At 33.0% G+C, this 25,779-nt stretch overlaps 2 protein-coding genes and 1 pseudogene across 3 annotated transcripts in view; 1 reads left to right on the top strand and 2 right to left on the bottom strand.

Moving 5' to 3' along the window:
* Positions 1 to 25,779, bottom strand: part of LOC145291416 (activating signal cointegrator 1 complex subunit 3-like) — a 958,449-nt gene that overhangs the window by 129,319 nt on the left and 803,351 nt on the right. The gene's annotated exons all lie outside the window — the stretch shown is intronic.
* The window catches only part of LOC145291418 (uncharacterized), a 136,616-nt gene that overhangs the window by 1,973 nt on the left and 108,864 nt on the right, over positions 1 to 25,779 (top strand). The window lies entirely within an intron of this gene.
* LOC145291782 (U2 spliceosomal RNA) lies at positions 19,583 to 19,716 on the bottom strand (annotated as a pseudogene).

The raw sequence follows: 25,779 nt of genomic DNA, 5'->3' as shown, positions 1-25,779 counted from the left end.
CAAACTTATAGTAAGTTAAAACGGCCCTTGTGCAGTTTAGTAGCATCAAGCAAATTGGGTACTAGTGCATTTATTGATCCGTGCTGAAATAATAACGTTATTATTTAAAAAGCCATTCTTAACATGGGGGGGGGTTGTACCTATTCTATACTTTAACCTTACAATTGAATAAAAAACATATCATAAAACTTTAATTAAACTTGGAAATACGATTAAAAAAAAAAAAAAAAGCGCGGATCAGTAAGTGCATTAGCACCGCAAATTGTTTTCATTTTAGGAAAGCTCCGTAGAGTTCAAAAAGCCCCCCTATACACACGTTACAAACCACTTCCTAAATTTGCTTGGTAATGTTAAACTGCATAAGTGTCGTTAATTAAAAATAAATAAAGGTAAATTTTTACCAGGTCTCCCTCCACCTTAATATTTTCCTTTAAAATGATTACGGTTGATGGTTTTCGTTTATGCTGAAAATGAATATCGCATTTAAATTTTTCGAAAATAAGTAGTTTTCCGGATATTAAGCAATGCCATTTCTTATGTTATTCCTGATGGCCATCTTTATGCGCGCAGTTTCACGGGGTTGCGTTTACACGCACAATCGAGCGCTCGTTCGCGCGTACTAAGCAATAAAATAAAAAATGGCATTGCTTAATATTCGGAAAACTACTTACTTGCAGAAAATTTAGATGCGATATTCGTTTTAAACATACCCGAAACCCTTCACAAGTCGTCATTTTAAAGGAAAATGTTGAGGTAAAAATTAAAAATGTACCAAAAATAAATAACTATGCAGAATCGATTTCGGAAATTCGTTTCTTATGTTCAGTTTGCCGAACCCAACTTCCCTTAGCGTCGGGTGTTGGGAATTATGAAAATTTAAATAGAAAGAGGGGTGGAGTAACTATTGTATGCAACGGGATTTCACAATCTATAATTCCTCATTTTGAAAAATTTCGGTTGAATTGTCATTCCAACCAGACTATTTTCGTTGCAAGTTATATTTACCCGGCGTTGTCCTGGAATGGAAGAGGCCTTAAAACGATTCAAACTATAATCACGTTTACAACTTTGTTAGATCGGTTTTTAAAGAAATCGCTCCAGACAATGCATGTAGACACTTGATGTAAAAAGATTTTTAAAAAAATGCCAACGATAAGCGTTAACTGAAAGAAATTCTGACCCAGGAAAGAGCAATTTTTTCCTCTTTGTCATAAACATACTCATGGAATGTGAGGACTAATAGACAAATTAAGGGAAACAAGAGATACAAGGTTGCCGAAAATAAACCCAAGGTCCACTTTCTACTTTCCTTAATTTAATTTTAATTTCCCCGCATTTATTTGTTTTGATAAATATTGATGCATATATATCTATATATATTTTCCGTATACTTATAAAGTTGAGGCATTTACCATTTTTCGAACAGTGCGACCAAATTCATATTCACAATTAAAAAAAACTAATAGCTTTCTAGCGTGCATGTGACCGGCGTCGAAAGATTGGCTAATTTGCATACTGCTTTGCAAAAGGTCATCTCATTAATTAACTGTTCGTTTTATTGTTTTCGTATTCAATTATTCTTGTGATTTCATTATAGTCACACATTTTTCTAGCTTTTTCGGTTAGAAAACTTGCCTTCCCGATCATTTTTGCCCAATTTACTGAGGGGAGAGAAGATTTGCAGCTTCCTCAATTCCTCAGGGACACAGATCCAGCTAGCAGTCAATAAAAATAATTCAATGTTTATTCATTTTAAGTTACGTATTATAGCGTGGCTACCGTACGCGTATAGGCGAGAAATACAGGATTTGTTTGATAGTTCGATAGATACGGATATAATGCGCATCTTTTTTTATCGTGCCAGTTTTTAACAACAATTTACGTAAAGTACCTTCAGTTTCATAAATATCTCTCTCTCTCGCCCCCCTCTCTCTATTTGATTTATTTTACATAAGCATTTATATGACGCTACACATTCATGAGCATGTTCCGGTCAGTCAGTTACAAGTAACTAGAGACCTCTTCAGGCGATGCGGCTTATCCAAAAGTCCGTTCCAATTTTCATTATGGACTCTACTTTTGTATAAGCAGCCTCGTTTGAAGAAGTTACTTGTAACTGACTGACTGAAACATGCTCATAATGTGTAGCGACATATAAATGCCTATGTAAAATAAATAAAAAGCATACCTTGCCCTACTTTGGTATTGAGCACTTTTGTATGAACCTCGTCAAATTCATTAGTTGTTTCACCTTTAAAAAATATTAACTTGGAATAATATATATGAGATGCCTTAAATAAGTTTCCAGACTTTTTTGTAGAAGCTTTTAAATTTGTTATGGACTCTTGAAAATTCAGCATGTTATTGCTATACATCTTATGAGATGACTAATTAATTTTTATGATTCTGGTTCAAATCAACAGCTACAGCAGGAATTGGAATACACCCTACTAAAGCCTGATTGTGACAGTTGGTGGATTTCAGAAATGCAATCTGGACGTGAGAACACTTTAGGAGAACACTATGCAATAAAATTCTGTTTTAAACTTGGAAAAAATGCCACAGAAACATATGGAATGCTTCAGACTGCTTTTGGACCATCTTGTATGAATCGAGTATCAGATTTTGAATGACATAAGAGATTCAAGAAAGGCAGGGAGTCTGTGGGGGATGATGAGAAGTGTGAGAGGAGTAAAGAAGTCAGAACACTAGAGTTGATTGGCCAAATAAAGAATTTCATGGATAAGGACCGTCGTGTGTCTATAGAGACAATAAGTGCACAGTTTGATGTCAGCATGGAAACTGTACACGCAATTATTCATGAGGAACCGAAGATGTGGAAGATTTGTCCCAAGCGTGCTCAAAGAAGATCAAACTATTAGACCAAGATGGGTATCAAGATAGTTCCTGACCCTCCCTATAGTCCAGACATTGTTTCCTGTGACTTGGTTATTCCTAAGCTCAAGGAAAACTTTAGGGGCTGTCGTTATGAGATAATTGAGGAGATGAAAGAGGCTGTGACAAGGGCCATTGACACACTCGCAGAAAACTTCCTTTGGGTCTTTTCAGAAGTACAAGTGCATTGCAGCCGGAGGAGGTTTGTACTATCAATAAAAGTATCCATACGAAAAAAAGTCTGAAAACTTATTGATATTTCACTCTTTCTGAATACCAATCCTTTCTGTTTAGAAGCTCAATGTATATTAAATATTACAACACAGCATACATATAAGAATAACAGTATAGTTACATTCCAAGATCCAAATATTTATTTTCATTCAAAACAGCTCATCCAGCATATTAAAATTTCGGTACATTTTTTACATATCTGTTTCGTTATGCAGAAACAAACGGTTATTATTATGTCAATATCGTTTCTTTTCATACATATACTCTACAGAAAAATGAGAAATTCTTTGCTTAGATAGAAAAAAATGCATGACAATATAATGCTGCAAGAAAAAAAATGTTCACAGGAGACTCCACATTGTGTGTTTGTTCCGGCAGCCATTTTTGTTCATGACTCTTTGTTTATGTGTAAATAACTGTATAACAATATTTATCACACCACATCCCCCCATCACCCACATAAAATTTCTGAGAGAAGTAAAAGACTGAAATAATTTAGTTATGAAGTTAGATGTTATTATGTGTTGATAGTTTGTTTTTTATTAACACGGTTTCAATGACTGGGTAAGCTGATTTGAGTAATTTTAACGTCTTTAAACTGTCAATTACAGAATATATAAAAGACTTTAAAATAGTTTAAATCGTAATAATATTTTTTTTAATTTTTTGTTTGAAAACGATTCCAACTTTTAATGAAAAATACAAATAAAATAATCGTAAATAAACAATTAAGGGCGCGAAAAACGTACAATTTTTTTTTTTTTTAATCAAGTTCTAAATTTCTATTGATCTACAGTTTTAATCACCTACAACTTTGGTAAAGAAAATATTGTTTAAAAATAGGTCATTTAGATTTGGATTAGTCTCTATCCACTGCGTCAGAGTCCCGAAGGGCGATCAATTGCTCATCTCAAAAGAATTTCAATAATAAAAATAATATAACATCCGATACAGACTCGATGATGGAAGACCAGAAAAGAACGAATAAAACTTGTATATATGACCAAAAAATCCAACCATGATCGCCCTTAAAGGCTCGTTGCGCAGTGGATAGAGGCGTTTAATCTCTAGCGTTTCAGGTGAGCATTTTCTAAAGATAGCGGTTTCAATCCTACCCAAAGCCGGCCAGAGGCTTAGTTGGCTAAAACGTAGTGAGATGACAACAACTATGGAAGGCAGTAATTACTGAGGATACAGTTAAGAGATTCGGCGTTTCTATTCCGTCGTGGTTTACCACCTGACAAAGGCTAGAAGAATAGTTGGCCGAAACGCTTTGAAACAACAACTAGAAAATGAGGATAATAGTTCGCAAATAAATAAATGTATAAATTGCTCATCTCGAAAGGATTCCGATAATAAAAAAATTTACGGTTTTGTTTTTATTTATTTACGCATGCACAGAATTTTTTAAACCAGAAGTCGTAAACCGGATGAATGGTTTCAACGCCCAAGCAAAAAGATTCGAGTTTTATATTATAATAGATAGATAACAATAGACAGGTGCTTTTTCAGAATAGTGGATTTTGAAACAAACGCATTTCAGGTGAAAACATTACATTATGTGTCATGTTGAAATTAGTATAAATTCCAAAATTTACGAAAAACGATTCAGTAGAAAAATAATTACAAATAAAAATAGAATCCATCGAGTTTATCGATTTATAGAGTTTTATCCTATGTTTTAATGTGTAAGAGTTCTCAAAATCCACGGGAGGTAACTGCAATCGATCAATTTGACAATCTGTCATTTCAAAATACAAAATGTCGGACCGTTATTGTGGATGATATTTTTTTCCACAACTTTGTGCATTACTGTTTTTTTGTTTTTTTTTGGTTTGTTCTTTGTTTGTTTGTTTTCATTTCTGAAGAACTCCTTTGATATGGAAACAATTCATAAAGACCCAATCCAAAGTTATCAAAGTTTAACTTCACTTTCAGTTAAAAATCAAATCAAACCCTCAAAAATAATACAATAATACGAAATAAAACATTAATTATTTGAACATTTATTGAATTATTGAATATAATTAAAGGAATTCTGAAATGAATGAAAATTGTCATTATATGGAAATCTATAACTTTTACATCTGATAGATAGTTCGCAACAGTCATTGGATTGCGTGTGACTTTTTTTTTTTTGTTTGTTTTTTGAGAAAATGAACTTTTCTTAATTTTATTTTAACTTAATAAATGTTCAGATAATTAATATTTTATTTTGTGTTGTTGTATTAGTTTGCTGTATTTGTTTTGTTTTAAACGAAAATTTACGCGAAACTGACATTTTCGGGAAAGGTATTTTTTTTAATTATCTCCCCGTCAAAAGAGTTCTTCAAAACTGAAAACAATAGCAAATTGTAAAAAAAATAAAATAAAAAAATAAAAAAATAAAAAATGTAATGCACAACTGCACAAGTGCCGATTTTTTTTTTTTTTTTTTTTGCAAAAACCGGACGTAGTATATTTTCTATTGGATCATTTTTTGTAATTTTTTTTTTTTTTTTTTAATTTATACTAATTCTGACATGACTCGTAAGTGCGTAATAAGGTTTTTACCTGAAATTCGTTTGTTTCAAAATCCACTATCCAATGAGCCCTTAAAAAACTTATTCTTATTATCATATAATCCATAGTTTTAAAGCTCAAGTGACTTTCTCTTCCCATTTGAATTATGGTCGGCAATTTGAAACTAAACCGAAATTCTTCATCACTTTTTTTTTCTCTTTTAAACAATGAAATTTCCCACAAGAAATTAAAAATTAAGTTTTAACCAATGAAAACAGATCGCAGAGATCCATTTCAACGCTACGTGTGCTAAGAAAAAATGCGTACAAACCGAAAAAAAAAAAAAAAAAAAAAAAAAAAACAACTTCAGAGAAAACACTGAAACGACGCAAGATATGTACCAACCAGTACCAATAATAATACCTGACAAATATTTATAAAAAGACAACTCTCTCACTTCTTTTTCTTCCCAAAGACGATAGAGAAGAACGTCAACCTGATAAAGGTGTAGCAAAGCTAAAGTAGGTAAACCCCACCCCCCGAGAGGCCTGATTAGGAAGAGGTGGAGTTAGTGAGCATAAACGAGGTCGAAAACAACAATCGACGTGATTACCGATATCACCAAAAATATTTGAGTATTATTTGGAGACCTAGGCTCTGCTCTATCGTGGCTTTCGTAAATAGAAGGTTTATGAAGGTGAAGGTCACAACTCTATGCTAATGCCCCCCCCCTCCTTCCATCGCAAAAAATAAAATTAAACTTTTTTGGATGATGACATGCAAACAGATTAAAAAATAAATAAATAAAAAACAAAAAGACTTTCTAATATAAATTTAACGTAAAATGATCACGCATTTTCCGACCAAATTGCGTTTTTAAGAAGATGTAACCAATTATTATGGAATACGGCACAATCACATTGACATACCAGTTCCCCCGGCAGATCATCGGAGTTAAGCAACGATAAGACTGGCCAATACCAGATGGATGGCCATTTGGGAATATTAGACCCTGTATAGGGTGGTGGGACAGACAGCACTACTGTCAAAGAAAGAGTAAAGCATCTCCTTCCTTTCGCTAGTCTGTGGGTGACCCTTGGGCAAGGTTGAGAACCTACTGCAGCTCCCTCCGCCCCGATCAGGGTAACGTGAGGTCATGGAAAGCAGGTGGCTGATGTAATACAGAAGCAATCAGGAATAATTCTGTTCATGGTTTCGTATCTCGTTATGTTGGGCAGAAGATTCCTTTGGATACAATGGTCAGGACAATCGCCCAGTATGAGCACTGCTCGGACAGAAAGAAACTGCAACATACTGTTTGTGCAAAGAAAGCTACAGCAATACATCAAACACGTTCGAGAAACAGCTTAAATGCGGTTCTGAATGATGAGCAAATTATCAATTCACTAGCCTGGGTACCCGGCGTTGCTAGGGTGTTTTGAGGTGTGTGTTGAGCAAAAGAAACCGTACCACAAAAGGGAAAAGAACTTGAAAAAAAAACGTGACGTCTTTGCCGTTGCGTCCATCGCCAACCCGGAAATGGCAAAGGTTTAAATTAAGGCTAATCAATCGAAAAGACTTTTAAAAATATCGTCGAAAAAAGCTACCCCCTACTTGCAGAAAAGTGCTCAGTTGGGGGTGAAAGAATTAATGTTTTTAGCTAATTTTTCGATATTTGTTGTCCGAAGGGTTGAGCTTCAAAACGATACAGATCTTGTGAAAATCTGTCACCTCTGTCGAAAGTTTTAGGCATACATACATACATACATACATACATACATTTAAACAGGCGTTTGAGATTTATATATATAGAAGATGGCTGTCTCGAGGGATAGAGATAGATGGAGAGTTATAGCCGTCAATGTTCCAGGCAGGACATCACTTGAATGAATTAATTATTATTATTGGCCAGTTTCTTAATTTCTAAGAGATGATGATAATGATGGTGGTGTAACTATTCTTTTATGTATTTAAATATTAAATGCATCAAAACGTTATAACTAAAACTAATTACATACTTTTATGTGTTTTCCTTATCCCATATTATGGATGAATAACCTCCATAACTCTACCCAACACCACTGATGCTCCAATAGAATTAATGACCATTCCAGCACAAATCTGATAAGTTAGCTAATCTATTCATTTGCACTCTCTTCCTACACCCCCTTTTTTCCATAAGGTTTATTCTTGATCCACAAGTATCTCCCTCCACTTTAAAAAAAAAAAAAAATGGTTATATAACATTGAAAGTAGTTGATTATTACCACCTGGTGCTATGGAAGTGGGTGATCATTCCGTATGAGATTTCGATATGAAAACATGTTATATTTATATTTAAAAAGCAAAAACGATAATAGGGGCTGTAGCAAGGATGATTTGCAATATATTATTTTTTGTAAATTGCCGCATTTTATATATACGAAAGTCACGCCATCTTTGAATTTTAATGACATTAAAATTCAAAGATGGCGTGACTAAAAGAAAACACAATTGCAACTTCACTTTTGATTTTCGGATTTTGTGATCATCATATTCTTTTATTTTCTTTTTAAGTTGATGAGTTCCTTTTCTTCTGATGAGGTATGGGCAGAATAAATTCAAAATTTGACATAATCATATGAATGATTCTGCGTTACAAAGCAGATGCTGTCAAGAATTGGGCATTTTAACATGCTTAAAGAAATAAACGGTAAGATGGGCAATATCTTGAAATTTGAAATATAGACCTTTTGTCATTATATATATATGTATAATATGATTTTAAAAATTAAAAAAATATATATGACTTGGATGCCGTTAGCTAAAATCGAAGCAAAAACATACAGCTCTCCAGTCTTATTAGTTTCCATCTCTACTATGTCCTTATGCATATAAAAACTTAAAAAAATAACACTTTATGTCAACTTAGGCCTACCAAGTTCCCATTTTTTTTCAATTTTCACCCCATAGTAGCTATCAAAGTTGTTCCATAGGTCTGAATCCCTTATATATCAAGTTTCAAGTGTGTAGACCAAATATTGGCAGAGAAGTTTGGTAGAGAACGTTCCTCAGACAGTCAGACAAGGTTACTCGAACATAAGCCCACATGCTCAGATCATGATATTAAAATCATAAGATCACTTTCGGCCATCTTGAATGGCATTTACACTTTATATAAATGTTAACTTCAACTGTATTTCTCGCGGTTAACGTTGGCCAAGTAGTTTGTTCCTAATAGAGTCAGAGATGGCTTTTTGGCCCATTTTGAATCTCTCGGCCAGCGGTAGTCGTTTTACTTTTATGCCTTCTCAAAAGTTCCTTTGTAAATACCGCTTTGAACAAAAATCTTGGGAGGGGGGGGGGAAATCAGCACGTTAAAAGTACGCAGGTTGGTAAATAATTAAATTTTACCGATTAATACAAGCACTTTGTTTATTTTTGTTGATTTTTTTACAATTTATCGACTGTTAACTATTCTTTTACTGTCTGCTTATATAACTGCGAAAATATTGTTAACTTTTGTATACTTAAATATAGTGTCAGTGAAAATATTGAAAACACTAAATTACAGAGAACTTTCATCATACATGTCAAATGCTGAAATGAAAACTAAGCCAGAAAAATATAGTTGCAAATTTTATAAACAAGCTGAGTAAGTGGCTTGTTAAGAAAAAAAAAAAAAAACGATAACTCAAAGTCATATGCCCGTCCTTTAACTAGCAAATTATAAACTTCAGTTATCGTTCTTCCATATGTAGCCTCTTTTTTAACTTTTTTTTTTATAAAAATGGCGACCATTTTTCCAGGGAAGTTTTCATTTTGAGGTTTCACAAATATAATGTAAGTTTTTAACATGTTTTTTACTAGCAGGACCTGCGGAAATTCCACAGAATGAGAAATATATTTAATCAATATGTTTTGATAAAGTTATTTTCTGGATAGTGCTAAAAATTATTTTTTGTACAACCCCCCCCAAAAAAAAACTAATACCAATAATGACCCAAATGAGATAAATTAATAAGTACTAATACTAAAAAAAGTAATATTGTGCTACATAGTTTAATACAAATAATAAACAAATAATAAAATCACATTGTAAGAGATAATCTTTAATTTACTGTTTCAGTCCAGTACTTCTTAGCAGACAATGCCCCCCCCCCTTTCTTTCAAATGTTCTCTTTTTTTTACATAATGCTTCGCTGATTTATTTCTTTGATGAAGAAACACTGCGCGTCAAAATTATGATTTCCTTTCTCACACTACTGCAGCAATGATCATATATTATTATAATGATATTTGAAAACGAAGCTGCATCAAAGGGAAGTCATTCTTATATTTTCGTCCATGGTTGCCAGATTGGTCTTTTTAAAGCTAAATTTTGAAGCACTGGTCATCAAAAATTGTATTTTGCCTTTTTTAAAAATGTAACACAAAAACTAAGGAAGGAGCAAGCAGACTATTCTATAGATCACGTAAAAATAAACGTTCTCCATCAATGAAGAACATTTATTGTCAGGCTCAAAGAATAAAGAGAGGTGGCATATGCAGTGGATGAAATACTTACATTTGAGTGAAGCCATTTTGTGAATCTCATGTGACTTTGACCAGGAGGGGCCTGACAGAATATGGCATCAAGCTTTGTTCAAAAAATGCCAAGAATGGAGAACTAGTTGAACCACATCTGATGGCCTAGGTCATGAGAACTCCAAACTTTTCGAACAGTGGACGAGATTGCTGACATTTTAGAGTTACGTGGGCCAAAATAAAAAAATTACCTGCGTTTTATACTCTTTTGATCATTAGCTTTGCTTTTTAGTGAAACTCGTTCTCCAAAACCTCATTTTTAAAAATTATTTTCGAAACAAAAAGAAAAACAATTACAATATTTTTACCACTATTTCCATTTTAAAAATATTTTCTGAATATTTTTATGTCTTCTATAAGAGCTCTGTGGGCCAGATAAAAGACTTTTGCAGGCCGGATCTGGCCAGTGAGCCATAGTTTGGAGACCCCCAGACTAGGCTATAGCGCCAAAGAGACGATGATATCCCGTCCTATATTTCCCAAGTGGATGGGATTAAATTTTTGATTTCTGGAAACAGGAGAGTGTATTCTCTCGTGACTCAGTATAATTTACAAGAGATAACTTGTGTATACTCTCAGAAAGATCACTATAATTCCTGAAGCAACATTTTCACAAATAACATACTTTTTACTTTAAATTTTTTCTAATTAAACAATGTTTTAGTCAAAGAAAAATAATAACAATTAAAAAACAGTAAAGTGGAGTCAGTTTCATTGTAGATTGGAAACATCATCATCTTCATTTTCATGTCTGTTTTACATGCTGACATGTATTGGACGACTTTTAGAAACTGACTTCCAAACTATCCCTGACCAAGTCTTCGTTTATCCTTCTTTCTCTCAAATCCAGCCTTATCACTTTCTCCCACCTTTTCTTTGACCTGCACCTGTGAACTGGTTACCTCAATTGTTCAACATCTACTAACCCAAGAGCTCTCATCTATTCTTTCAACGTGACAATACCATCAAAGTCTCCTGTTCTGCACGTATCTCCCTATACTGTCCAGATGTAATCTTCCTCTGAACTCAACAGACCTAAGCCTGTGTCGTCATTCTTTTGCAGACTGTTATCCTCATCTTCATAGTTGTTGTTTCATCACGTTTCGGCCAACTCATCCTCTAGACTTCTTCAGGTGGTTAACTGCGACAGGATTGGAATGCTGAGCCTTGTTACCATATTGCCAGTAATTATTATTATTATTATTATCTCAAAGGATTAATATATATAAGCCTGCCTTTAAAACTTGCATTACGCATCCATCATAATCCATCATACCATTCTTATATAACTTCTCTTCAGGCAACACATGTCCTCAACCCTCACTGACCAGATTTTACTTCCATGCACCATCACACGGCGTACACATTGCATAGAGATGAATTAATTCACAATAAATGTCCAGAGGCAAAGTGACCAACCATTTTTGAAACATCAGAAATGGATTAAAAAACAAGTGTTTTCTTTACTAGTCTGAGGTGATCAATCGATAGGAATTATTGATTGATTATTGACTGATTTTAGTTCTCAATGTTTAGTATCAACAAGGCCGATGGCCACTAGTCGCGTGCTCTCGTGTAATGAATGAATGCGTGAATGTAGGATTGACATGACATTCATAAAGATAAACTTTTAAAAAAAATATTTTTCTTTATTTAAGTCATTTCAGCCCATTTTTCGGTCATTTTAGACCGAAAAATGACTTAGAATGACTTTAATGGATGAATTAAATGACTTAGAATGACTTTAATGGATGAATTGAATGACCTTAAGAATGACTTGAATGCTTAAAAAATAGCTGGAATCCTTCAAAAACAACTTGAATGATCTGGAGAATGACTTGAACGGCTTTGAGACTAACTGGTTGTAAAGTGGGTGATCATTTTACATTAAATTAATACAGAAAAGTGATCCCCCACTTTATATCACAAAGTTATAAACACAGGTACAGCAACAGCATGTAGTAAGAACAGATACTACATTTTGATATTGGCCAAAAGGCCAAGAAAAGGGTATTTATTTGCTTCCCCCACCGAGCAAATTAGGCACAAGGTCGATTCTTAATGTGAGGAGTGAAGGGGAAATGTTACTATGACATTTATTGAGTTAATTTCTACCAAGATTTTGTTAATTTTTTTTATTTTTGAGTGATGTGACTATCATATCGGCCATTGTTGCTTGTTCTTATATATCATTCGATATTACTTGTTTTTAACTGAATAAACGCTTTAAAATACATGACAACACTAAAAACTTATCCAGCTAGGTAGAACAGAAACTTATTTTGCCTTTGATAACATTTATTTGTTATATATTTGCTTTTTTTAATACTTTTTTGTTCTGTTGTCTATAGTAAAAAATTCCCAAAAGTTTTATTTAAACAATTCTTAATGGTCGTCAATTAATACTTGACCTTATGCCAAGCTTGACCTCTAGATGAGTTTGTTTGTAGCAACCTTTCAATTGTATAATTATATTTTTGTAAATATCATTTGCGTGCAGAAATTCAAGTTTATAAAATCATGCTCTGATTTTTTCCTTCCGCTCTCAAATAAGAATAGAGGAATTTAAGTGGCCAATCAAATTACTGATGGGCTGGGTTGAGTTATTGCATCCGAGTGAAGCACCATTCGGTTTATTCTTATAAACACTTTAAGGTGGAGAGGACCACAGCCAATGGCAGAAACAAGAACAAATATATTTATTTTTACAAACATAATTTGGCTACATATTTGCGTACATGTTTCAGCCAACTTAAATTTGTCAAGCCATCCATCTATTTTAGCTATAAAAAATAAAATGACACGAGGGATTGACAAAGTTCAGCTGGTTTGCAGCTAGAAGGGACACAGACAGAGTGTCTTTCCCCAAAACCTTTGCTTTAGGGGGGACTAAAACTTGCTGCTATGGTTTCAAATGATCTGAAATAACAGCAAGGATAGACTTGATTCCAAATATTTCTCATATTATATCGCCCTTCTTTTGGAAATAGGGTACGATTATGAATATCTCCAGTGTCAAATAATCCTTATACATTGTTAAATTAACTTTATATATGAAAATCAAACAGGGGAGCTATATGAGAAATATTTGGAATCAAGTCTCCTCTTGCTATTATTTCAAATTATTTAAAACCATAGAAGCAAGTTTTAACCTCCCCTCCATCAAGGCCAGAGGTTTTGGGGAAATATCAGATATTTTGTAATACATATGCAAAACTAGGAAAACAAATGACTGTGATTGAAACATTTTATGGCTGTAAAAAACTGCCAAAAATAGGCTCTAGATGATGAATGATCCCTTTAATGTGCGACATTAACGACAAATGTCACATCGTCCATTAAACAATTCAGGTCATTACCTATCCAACGAGCCTTCATCTGTTAAATTCTGATCAATATTTGCTGAGATTTGAAAATTGCCAAAAAAGGTGGTATATCTATATCATCAGGTTGTGTGTGTGTGTATATATATATATATATATATATATATATATATATATATATATATATCCAACTTTATAAAGGGAATTTTGTGTGTGTGTGTGTGTGTGTGTGTGCGCGTGTGAAAGAGAGAGGGAGAGTTCCCTATGGACTCCGAAACAGCTGGACAGACATTTTTGAAATTTCATACAACTGTACTTTATGTGTCTGAGAGTGTTCTTAGATAGGTTTTGTATCAGAATGTACCCGATAAGTATCAAAAATTGATAATAAAAAAATCTTATTAATGAAGGAATAGTTCGATTTTTATTGAAGTTAACACTCTTATACAGCCTAATATCACAAGTGCAGTTGAGAAGTTTTATCACCGCACAAGCAGAACAGTCCGGCCTATAAAATCATCAGTAGATTCTTTGATGAGATAGGGGTGCGTTAAAAATGCTTCAGAATGTTTCTGTTTAGAGCACAATTGAACAATGATACTTGACGTTTTACTTTTTACATCCTAAACTTGAATTCAAGTCATTATATGAAGATGATTTTATAAAACCAGCAATGTAGACTGCAGTGTATTTTGCTTAAGTCGCTGTGAGGAGACATGTGAAAATTTCTTCCTGTACATTGTGGTGGGTCCCCAACTAGAGCAGGCAATCAATTTTCACTGATTTCAATGACTAGAAAAGTTTGGGAAGTGTGGAACATTCGTTGATCCTCATTCAATCCTGGGTAATATCGGGTCTCTCTGTTAGTATATATATAATGTCACATAAAACATAAGTTGTGCTTTATCTTCTACTATATAAAGGACAAAATGTGTGTGTGTATGTGTGTGTTTATATGTCTGCCAAAAACTTTCGACACGTCCGACCGTAACAAAATTGATATCGTTTTAAAGCTCGATGTCTCAAACGACAAATATCGAAAAATTGGCCCAAAACATCAATTCTTTCACCGTCAACTGAACCATTTTTTACAAGGAGGGGTCACTTTTTTCGTCAACATTTTTGCAAGCCATTCAAACCTCACATAAAAGATGTTATTTGGACCACATCGATAAGATCGTTTGCTTTTTTTCACCTCCTTTTTCACCCTGCGTGTTATGGGTTCAAACCTGCCTACTACTCCTAATTTTTTTTTTTTTTTGCGCTCAACCAACCCCTTACACATACCTCCACACACCCAGCCAACGCCGAGCACCCAGGTTAGTATTTTATATAGTAAAATTTACAAATGATAACACAATGGTGAATGCTCTGATGAACTGCAAGCACGTGTACCTCCTCAATGTAAATACCTCCGACAAACCCGACTAGCAGCTAAATCCCACCCCTACACAGTAGAGATCCCTAGATGTAAGAGAGGTTTCTACTTCAGTAGTTTCTTCCCTAGAACTGCTAGATTTTGGAACTCCCTTCCGGGTCCCTGTTTCCCCAACTCTACTGACATGCAGAAGTTCAAGTATAATGTGAACAGGCATCTTGCTACCCAACTCCCTACATAGTATCTCTGTAGCTTATGTCCCTGATAGTAGCCCCCTACATCAAAGTGGCATTGCGCCTTGTTTGGGGTGTAAATGTAATAAAAAAAACAAAAACAATACTTATTATTACTGATTATCCTAAATGCTAATAGGAGTAGAATATTTGATGAAAAGCGCAATAGATATATTACCATCATAGCCATAGTAAATGTTCTTCCTGAGTAATAATACAATTGTTGTTTTTTTTTTATTGGGGGGGGGGGACAAAAACATTTGACTGTTTTGTTTGTTTATTGATTCATGGTTGTCAAAGCAACGAGTCCTATGAATAGAAAGAGCCGTTTGCTCAATACACATATAATACTATGCGGCTGCGAGCAGTTCACGGTATTCTAAAGAATTAAGAACATTAATGGGAGAGTGGTTATTTTTTTTTCTATTTAATCTCGCTCAAAATAAAATTATTAATTGCAGAAAAGAAATAAAAAACTATATAAATAGATTTTTTTATCAAACAAAGCATATTGCCATCTAAATTAAGGAGTTGCTGTGATAGTAGCCAGATTTACAGGCATCGGGGAAACATACATGGTGAGTTGTGCAACAAGATGTTTGTTCACATTACATTTAAGTTTCTGCATGTTGAAACAGGGAGCAGGTAAGAGATCCGAACTGTATATGAATAAACAACAAAAAAAATTTTTTTTAGCTTTTTAAATTAAAAAATAACAAAGTGAAAAAAAAATAAAAACGAATTGCCATATTAGGAAGATGCTGTTTTGTTTTGTTTTTTTGTTTTTTGTATAAATTCTTAAAATTTTGCTAAGAAATTTCTTTTTTCATATAAATCTGGTTTTAATAAAACCAACATTGTAAAGATAAACAGAAGGAAAAAAATCAGTGCTTCTTTATTGAATAAATAAAATTTGAAAATCGAAATATTGAATTTCCAGTAAAACAAATGGTATCACATCCAAAAATCATAGAAAACGATAAGGTAGATTAATAATTATTAATGAAAAATAGTTTTCAATAAAGTTGAATTATGAAATAAAATTTGTAAAACATTTTGAATTACGCTCGTCACGTGATGTAAGCAACAGAACTTAATAACCTCCCCTGTCAACTGGGCTCTTTATTTAGTAAGCATAATATAGCGATTTTGCTCCATTTCACAATTTTCTTTTTTCATTAATAATTGTTGTTCTACCTTATCGTTTGTTGTAATTTATGGACATGTTACTATTTGCGCCATGACAGTTACGTAGATACCATTTGTTTTACTTAGAAATCAATATTTCCATTCGTTGGTTCAATATAGAAGCATCAAAAAATAATTTATTGTATGTTTGAATTACCTCCCTTGAGTATTAACTTCAAAGTGAACAGGAAAAAAATTATTGCATTTTCAGTTCTTTATCATTTTATTAAAATTACTATTATATATTTAAAACTTGTTTATAGAAATAAAATTGATACAATGGAATTAAAAAAGAATATGCGAAAATAGTATCTTATATAAACAGAGATTTTGTCCGTCTGTCTATCAGCCACAATTTTTTTTAAACGTAATAAATATATTGAAAAATTTGTCTCATTTCGAAATACCAGAAATCTTAAACTACTTTTAGAAATGGAAAATATTGTATTAAATAATAAATTCTAAACAAATAAAGCAGATGCTACGACTAGAAAACAAAATGTAATGAAAACGTTGAGATTTTTAATTTTTAGCTATCAATTAAAGTATTTGGATTTTCTAATGATTAGAGCTTAAAACATTACTTTAACAAAATAATTATAGCTTTGTTATAATGGGGTCATACATTTGATTTATGCTGAATTCAAACATAAATGATAATAAAAAATGAATAAATGAGCAAACATTATCAATACTGTCAGAAATTATTTTAATAGTTCAAAACAAATTATTTTGCTTTAACTATGTATTGTCCTAAAACCAATTCAATATTTTATATATACACTATGCTATGTAAAGAAAGAGTGGTAGAAATTGACATAGGAAAGGATACAGTAGCTCAGCACCTGTCCAAATTCACCTTGAATTGTTGTTATTGACACATTTATTACCTCCCTTGAAAATCTATTCCAAGGTCCAGGGGTCCTGATTGAGAAAGCGGCTCCTCTCCTATTCAACCAAAAATTGTTGTGAAACATGTATTGACTTTGCTTTATGAGTGTCTATCACCATCAGTCGAGAGAAAGCTTTGAGACGACTCTAAGCTTAACAAGCCAACAGAACATCTGATCGAACTTTCTGATGCTCCGACTTTTTAAATTTGAAACAAATAGAATGGCAACAAAGGAAGTGTTTCTTTTGAACTAGCAAAATGCCCGACTGTAAAATACGTTTAAATATGATATTTTAATTTATGCAGATTTTGCATTTATTATCATAGAGCCAATTCTCTATTGATTATTATATTGTACCTAATATATATAATAGTTATTTCAAAGGTAAAAAAAAAAAATGACTTGGGCAAGAATCGAAAGTAAAACAAAAACAGATAGTGTTCCAGCCTGAGTATATTACCGTTTCAGCTATCGGCAGTTGGATATGAAATGGTTAAAAATTAACTAGTATTAATGCATACATATTTGTGCAATCATATAAGGGAACGTAAGTCGATTTACTTACACCTGTCAAGTTTCAATTTCTTTCAATTTTGACCCCTTAGCAGCTATTTTTACCGGTTAAAAAACACATAAAAACCCCAAATGGTCATGCATTTTAGTACTGACTGAGCTCAACGTTGCTTAACTTTGCTGATCTGATGGGAACCCGTGTGTAAACGTGATTATGCTGTATTATTAACTCCATGGAAAAAAAAAAACCAAAAAAAAAAACCGACTGAGTTTAACTTTGCCCTCATGGGGAGGCAAGTAAATTGAAACTCATTAACATGTCTCTAAAAGTTATCCCCTCTTGATGATAAATCACTAGATTTGAAACACGTCTTCCACCTTCCAATGACATCGTCTTTTACATGACGTTAGTTCCGCTGTTACTTCTCGTGAATAAAACTGCAACCATGTGCAAGACTTTGAAAATACACGTTTACAATGCCAAAGAATTTGTGTTATTTCAGTAAAAACTATTTAAAGAAAAAAAAAAGTAAACTTTTATTTTTAATAACAGATGCATTTCAGTATAAGGAATTTGAAAAAACAAGAAAAGCTTGTCTGATTCATCTGTCTTATCCTGCTGAGGTATGGCCTTTATTTATGAAAGATGTTTAAAAGTTCTCGCAAATAGTGGAAAGTTCCAGAAAAGGAAGAGCACAAATTTCTTTTAGAAAAGAAGGTTTTCAAAGTATGCTCCTCACACAAAAAGCAAGTGCATTTGGAAAATAAAATGGCATAACTTTGGGATAATCGTGAGCTTCTAATCTTCTTCTTCTATCTTCTTCTTCTATATATATAAAAGGCAAAAATCGGTGTGTATGTATGTATGTATGTATGTATGTTTGTTTGTAACGCTAAAACTTTTGAAAGACGGAACCAGAGTTGACAAATTTGGTATCATATTGCACCTTGATCACCCGGATGACAAATATCGAAATTTCACGTCAAACGGACCAGTAGAAAGGGGTCAACTGATCGTTTTTCTCCTAGGGGGGCCCCCAAAAAAACCTGTCATTTTAACGTTATTCAATACGTGTCACGTGACGTGACGTCAGCTCAAACTTTTGACAGACACAACCAAAGTTGACAAATTATGTATCATATTGAACCTTGATCACCCGCATGACAAATATTGAAATTCCACACCAAACGGACCATTAAAAGGGGGTGAACTGATCATTTCTCTCCTAGGGGGGGCCCCCAAAAAAACCTGTCATTTTAATGTTAATATTACATAATCCAAAAACGCTTAGTCATGTCACGTGACGTGACGTCAACATCCAGTAATGGCGAACAAATGTAAACAAACACTTTGTTTTACCGATACTTTTGTAATTTCTCTTCTGCTTTGTTCTAGAGATTATTAAACTCCATGACAATGTCTCCAACGTATTTAACTGGTTAAAAATAGTATTTATACAAGAGTTTTAACGAAAAATATCAGGAAAAAATGTACAGGAATAAAAAAAAATTCAGCTTTCAAAATATTCGTCGATAAAAAAACCGATCTTTATATTTACGCTAGCCATTTTGTATATTACCACGTGACCTGCTATCTCTTAAACTGGAGGGGGGGGATCCACTTGAATCCAACAAAACCAGTAATTTTTTTTTTCTATTATATATACATCATTTTCTATAAAATTAAGTGTAGACTTTATAATTAAAACAAAAAATGTTATTCATACTAAAAAAAAAAACGCTTAGTCATGTCACGTGACGTGACGTCAACATCCACTAATGGCGAACAATTGTACCTATTTACTATGCCTCCCCACGGGACAGAGTTAGACACCAGGGTCGTTTTTTAACGTGGAGAAAAGGTACAAAAATAAAAATTGTCTCAGTCGTGGAGGATTTCTCCTCCACCGAAAGAGAACAAGAAATAGAAGTGCAGCATCTGAAGAACAGATACTACACTTTGATCTTGACCAAAAGGCCAAGAATGCGAACAATTGTAAATAACAACTTTTTTCACAAAACCAACACCGTCTTTCTTTTTTTTCTCTCTCTTTCTCTCTCTCACCCACTTACTCTTCCCTCTCTCTCACCCTCTTTCTCTTGACGTCACACCACTGTTAAACTGTGGGGGGGGAACACATTCCCAGGCATTATCTCCTATAGATGCACATTTTATTAGAAATTCAGCTTTCAAAATATTAGACGATAATAAAAATATAAAACCAACACCCTCTTTCTCTTTTCTCTCTCTCTCACCAACTTACTCTTCTCTCTCTCTCACCCTCTTTCTCTTGACCTCCTACTACTGTTAAACTGTGTGTGTGTGTGGGGGGGGGGAAGAGGCAGCTTGAAAACCAACAAAAACAGTGCACAGTTTCCCAAGCATTTGGGGTGGGAAGGGGGGGAAGAAGCCGAGCGCACAGTTTCGTGTGAGAGAGAGAGAACAATTCTCAACCTATATACTCAACAAATTTTTTATCTACAGATTTGAAAGTTTGTATATAGGGTATTCAGACATATGGAAATATATCTAGCATAATCTATCTATTATATCTATAAAAGTGAAAATGTGTGTGTGTGTGAGGTAGCCAGAGAGAGAGAGAGAGAGAGAGAGAGAGAGAGAGACAACAATTCTCAACCTATATATTCAATACATTTTTTATCTACAGATTTGAAAATTTGTATATAGGGTATTCAGACATATGGAAATATATCTAGCATAATCTATCTATTATATCTATAAAAGTGAAAATGTGTGTGTGTGTGTGTGTGTGTGCGTAAGAGAGAGAGAGAATAATTCTCAACCTATATACTCAACGTATTTTTATCTACGGATTTTAAACTTTGTATATAGTGTATTCAGACATATAGAAATATATCTAGCATAATCTATACATTATATCTATAAAAGTGAGAATGTGAGTGTGTGAGAGAGAGAGAACAATTCTCAACCTATATATTCAACAAATTTTTTACCTACAGATTTGAAAATTTGTATATTGGGTATTCAGACATATGGAAATATATCTAGCATAATCGATCTATTATATCTATAAAAGTCATAATGTTTGCGTGTGGTTGTGTGTGTAAGGTTGCGAGAGAGAGAGAGAGAACAATTCTCAACCTATCTATTCAATAAATTTGTTATCTACAGATTTGACCATTTGTATATAGGGTATTCAGACATATGGAAATATATCCAGCATAATCTATCTATTATATCCATAAAAGTGAGAATGTGTGCGTGAGAGAGAGAGAGAGAGAGAGAGAGAGAGAGAGAGAGAGAGAGAGAGAGAGAGAGTAAGTACAATTCTCACCCTATATATTCAACAAATTTTTTATCTACCGATTATAAAATTTGTATATAGGGTATTCAGACATATGGAAATATATCTAGCATAATCTATCTATTATATCTAGAAAAGTGAGAATGTGTGTGAAAGAGAGAGAGAGAAGAGAGAGAGAGAGAACAATTCTCAACCTATATATTCAACTAATTTTTATGTACAGATCTGAAAATTTGTATACAGGGTATTCAGACATATGGAAATATATCTAGCATAATCTATTATATCTATAAAAGGTAGAATGTGTGTGTGTGTTTGTGAGTGAGTGAGTGAGTGAGTGAGTGAGAGAGAGAGAGAGAGAGAACAATTCTCAACCTATATACTCAACAAATTTTGTATCTACAGATTTGATAATTTGTATATAGGGTATTCAGACATAAGGAAATATATCTAGCATAATCTATCTATTATATCTATAAAAGTGAGAATGTGTGTGAAAGAGAGAGAGAGAGAACAATTCTCAACCTATATATTCAACAAATTCTATCTTTACAGATTTGAAAATTTGTATATAGGGTATTCAGACATTTGGAAATATATCTAGCATAATCTATTATATCTATAAAAGTGAGAATGTGTGTGTGAGAGAGAGAGAAAGAACAATTCTCAACCTATATACTCAACAAATTTTTTATCTACAGATTTAAAAATTTGTATATAGGGTATTCAGACATATAGAAATATATCTAGCATAACCTATCTATTATATCTATAAAATGACCATGTGTGTGTGTGTGTGAGAGAGAGAGAGAGTCAGAGAGAGAGAGAGAACAATTTTCAGCTTGTGTGTGTGTGAGAAAGAGAGAGAGAGAAAGAGAGGAAGGAAAATTCTCACCCTATATATTCAACAAATTTTTTATCTACATATTAGAAAATTTGGATATAGGGTATTCAGACGTATGGAAATATATCTAGCATAATCTATCTATTATATCTATAAAAGTGAGAATGTGTGTGTGAGAGAGAGAGAAAGAGAGAGAGAGAGAACAATTCTCAACCTATATATTCAACTAATTTTTTATCTACAGATTTGAAAATGTGTATATTGGGTATTCAGACATATGTAAATATATCTGGCATAATCTATGTATTATATCTATAAAAGTGTGAATGTGAGTGATGGAAAGAGCAAAAAATTCTCAACCTATATAACCTATAAAAGTGAGAATATGTGTGAGAGAGAGAGAGAGAGAGAACAATTCTCAACCTATATATTCCACACATTTTTGGGCACAGATTTGGAAATTTGTATATAGGGTAGGCAGACATATAGAAATATATCTAGCATAATCTATCTATTATATCTATAAAAGTGAGAACTTGTGTGTGTGTGTGTGTGAGAGAGAGAGAGAACAATTCTTAACCTACATACTCAACAAATTTTTTACCTACAGTTTAGAAAATTTGTATATAGGGTATTCAGACATATGGAAATATATCTAGCATAATCTATCTATTATAACTACAAAAGTTAGAATGTGTGTGTGAGAGAGAGAGAGAGAGAGAACAATTCTAAACCTATATATTCAACAAATTTTTTATCTACAGATTTGAAACTTTGTATATAGGGTATTCAGACATATGGAAATATATCTAGAATAATCTATCTATTTTATCTATAAAAGTGAGAATGCGTGTGTGTGAGATAGCGAGAGAGACAGAGAGAAAAAGAGAGAGATAAAAATTCTCAACCTATACATTCAACAAATTTTTTATCCACAGATTTGAACATTTGTATATAGGGTGTTCAGACATATAGAAATATATCTAGCATAATCTATCTATTATATGTATAAAAGTGAGAATGTGTGTGTGTGTGAGAGAGAGGACAATTGTCAACCTATGTATACAACAAATTAGAAAATTTGTATATAGGGTATTCACACATATGGAAATATATCTAGCATAATCTATCTATTATATCTATAAAAGTTAGAATGTGTGTGTGAGGTAGCCAGAGAGAGAGAGAGAGAGAGTAAGAACAATTTTCAACCTATATATTCAACAAATATTGGATCTACAGATTAGAAAATTTGTATATAGGGTATTCAGACATATGGAAATATATCTAGCATAATCTATCTATTATATCTCTAAAATTGAGAATGTGTGTGTGAGAGAGAGAGAGAGAACAATTTTCAACCTATATACTCAACAAATTTTTTTATCTACAGATTTGAAAATTTGTATATAGGGTATTCAGACATATGGAAATATATCTAGAGTAATCTATCTATTATATCTATAAAAGTGAGAATGCGTGTGTGTGTGAGAGAGAGCGACACAGAACAATTCTCAACCTATATATTCAACAAATTTTTTATGTACAGATCTGAAATATCACATTTGTATAGAAGTAGAAATCTTGATACCTACTCTGATACCTAATAAAAGAAAGGACACTCTTTAGGGCGGATTTTGATTATAATAAGTCACTAATTAGAAATTATAATAAACATTCTAATAATTTAAGAATTTTACCAAAATAAAATTGCATGGTAATCACCCAATTTCTGCCACAAAATTTTGATTGGCAGAACTCATAAACATAAAATATATATTTTCTAATTTCATCTTTTTTTTTTCTTTTTACATAATCTGGTTTGATGTTTTCCCAAATATTCAAATCACTATATTTTGCTGCTTAATATCAAATACAGCAACTGAGTTATTTTTATGCATCAAACAATTACATTTTCTCATTCATCCAAACTAATCACTGAACATCAATTTCATATTTTCTTCACTAAAATATTACTGTGCTTGATGTCATCAAGTGGAGCGGATCATTTTTTTTTCATTTGTTCACACATTTTTCCAATTTATATATATTTTAAAGATTCTTAGCCTATGTCATTGCATACCAATCTGTTTATTAAAAGTTAAGGTTCACTGTAAACACATATGTTACACCAAAATAAAAACGCTTCAGATAATGTCTTGATATTCAATTCAGTTTCTCACATGACATCTTATGAAGTTAGTAGAAATGTTACAGACTTTTGAATCTCAAACACTTTCAATACTGTGCACTGATATTTTCTTTTTTGCAATATAAGCACATTCATGATTTTTTTTACAAACGTTAAAAACTTTCACATTGTGTAGCAATATACTGAAACAATTATAAAAATATTTGTTTTTATTTTGAATGATGCAGGGCATCTGAAGAGAGATTTTTCTAACAAAATGAAAGTATAATTTTTAGCAATAGGTATCTAGGAAAAGGCCACTACATATGTTATAAGTTCCAAATTTCCACAACCTGGCAAATACTGGTACATGCTAGCAAATTTAGATTTGCAATTACAAAATATGATTCTAATTTTTTCCTTTGCTCTTTATTCTAACACTACACTAAGTTTACTGTGTTATTTCGCTACAGTTGATATTGTGTAGAACAATAAGAAAATCATAGTGAACAATGCATTCAACAAAATTTCACACACATTTCTAGATACCTATATCTAATAAGTTCAAAAGAAAGGACACACTTAGGGAGGTATTTTGGTGGTCAAGTCACTAAAAAGAGATTAGCTGGTTTCCCGGCATAGCCCAGGATATAATAAAGATTGACTGAAATACATGTTCTAGCTGGTTTCTAGGCGTTGCCAGGGATGTAATATAGACACATTATGTTGTATATTACCTGTTCTCTTCTCCCTAAGGTAAAACAATTTCATATACATGCTGTAAATTACCTATGCTAGGGATAAAACATGAACAATATCAGTCCTAGGGTAGATAAAACAAATAATACATAGAGATGAAAGATTCCTCTCCCCTAAGAATCAAACATATGTTCAATATCTGCTTTTGTTTTTTCATTGTTTATACGGTCCCGAGCAACGCCGGGTAGCCCTGCTAGTCTATATATATAAAAGCCAAACGTCTGTGTGTATGTATGTTTGTTTGTAACGCTAAAACTTTTGAAAGACGGAACCAAACTTGACAAATTTGGTATCATATCGAAGCCCCATCACCCGAATGACAAATATCGAAATTTCACGTCAAACGGACCACTAGAAGTTGGTCAACTGATCAGTTATCTTCGAGGGGGCCCCCCCAAAAAACCTGTCATTATCTATATATATAAAAGACAAATGTTTGTTTGTAACGCTAAAACTTGAGATGAAAGATTCCTCTCCCCTAAGAATAAAACATATGTTCAATATCTGCTTTTGTTTTTTCATTGTTTATATGGTCCCGAGCAACGCCGGGTAGCCCTGCTAGTCTATCTATATATATAAAAGACAAAAATCTGTGTGTATGTATGTATGTTTGTTTGTAACGCTAAAACTTTTGAAAGACGGAACCAAACTTGACAAATTTGGTATCATATTGAAGCCCCATCACCCGGATGACAAATATCGAAATTTCACGTCAAACGGACCACTAGAAGTGGGTCAACTGATCAGTTTTCTTCAAGGGGGGCCCCCCAAAAACCTGTCCTATATAGACACATTATGTTGTATATTACCTGTTCTCTTCTCCCTAAGGTAAAACAATTTCATATACATGCTGTAAATTACCTATGCTAGGGATAAAACATGAACAATACCAGTCCGAGGGTAGATAAAACAAATAATACATAGAGATGAAAGATTCCTCTCCCCTAAGAATAAAACATATGTTCAATATCTGCTTTTGTTTTTTCATTGTTTATATGGTCCCGAGCAACGCCGGGTAGCCCTGCTAGTCTATTAT

The sequence above is a fragment of the Euprymna scolopes genome, chromosome 12, assembly GCF_053919585.1.
Source record: "Euprymna scolopes isolate OS-2025 chromosome 12, ASM5391958v1, whole genome shotgun sequence".
Classification (NCBI taxonomy): Eukaryota; Metazoa; Mollusca; class Cephalopoda; order Sepiida; family Sepiolidae; genus Euprymna; species Euprymna scolopes.
The sequence above is the reverse complement of the archived record's forward strand: the minus strand, read 5'-3'. Positions and strand labels throughout refer to the sequence as shown.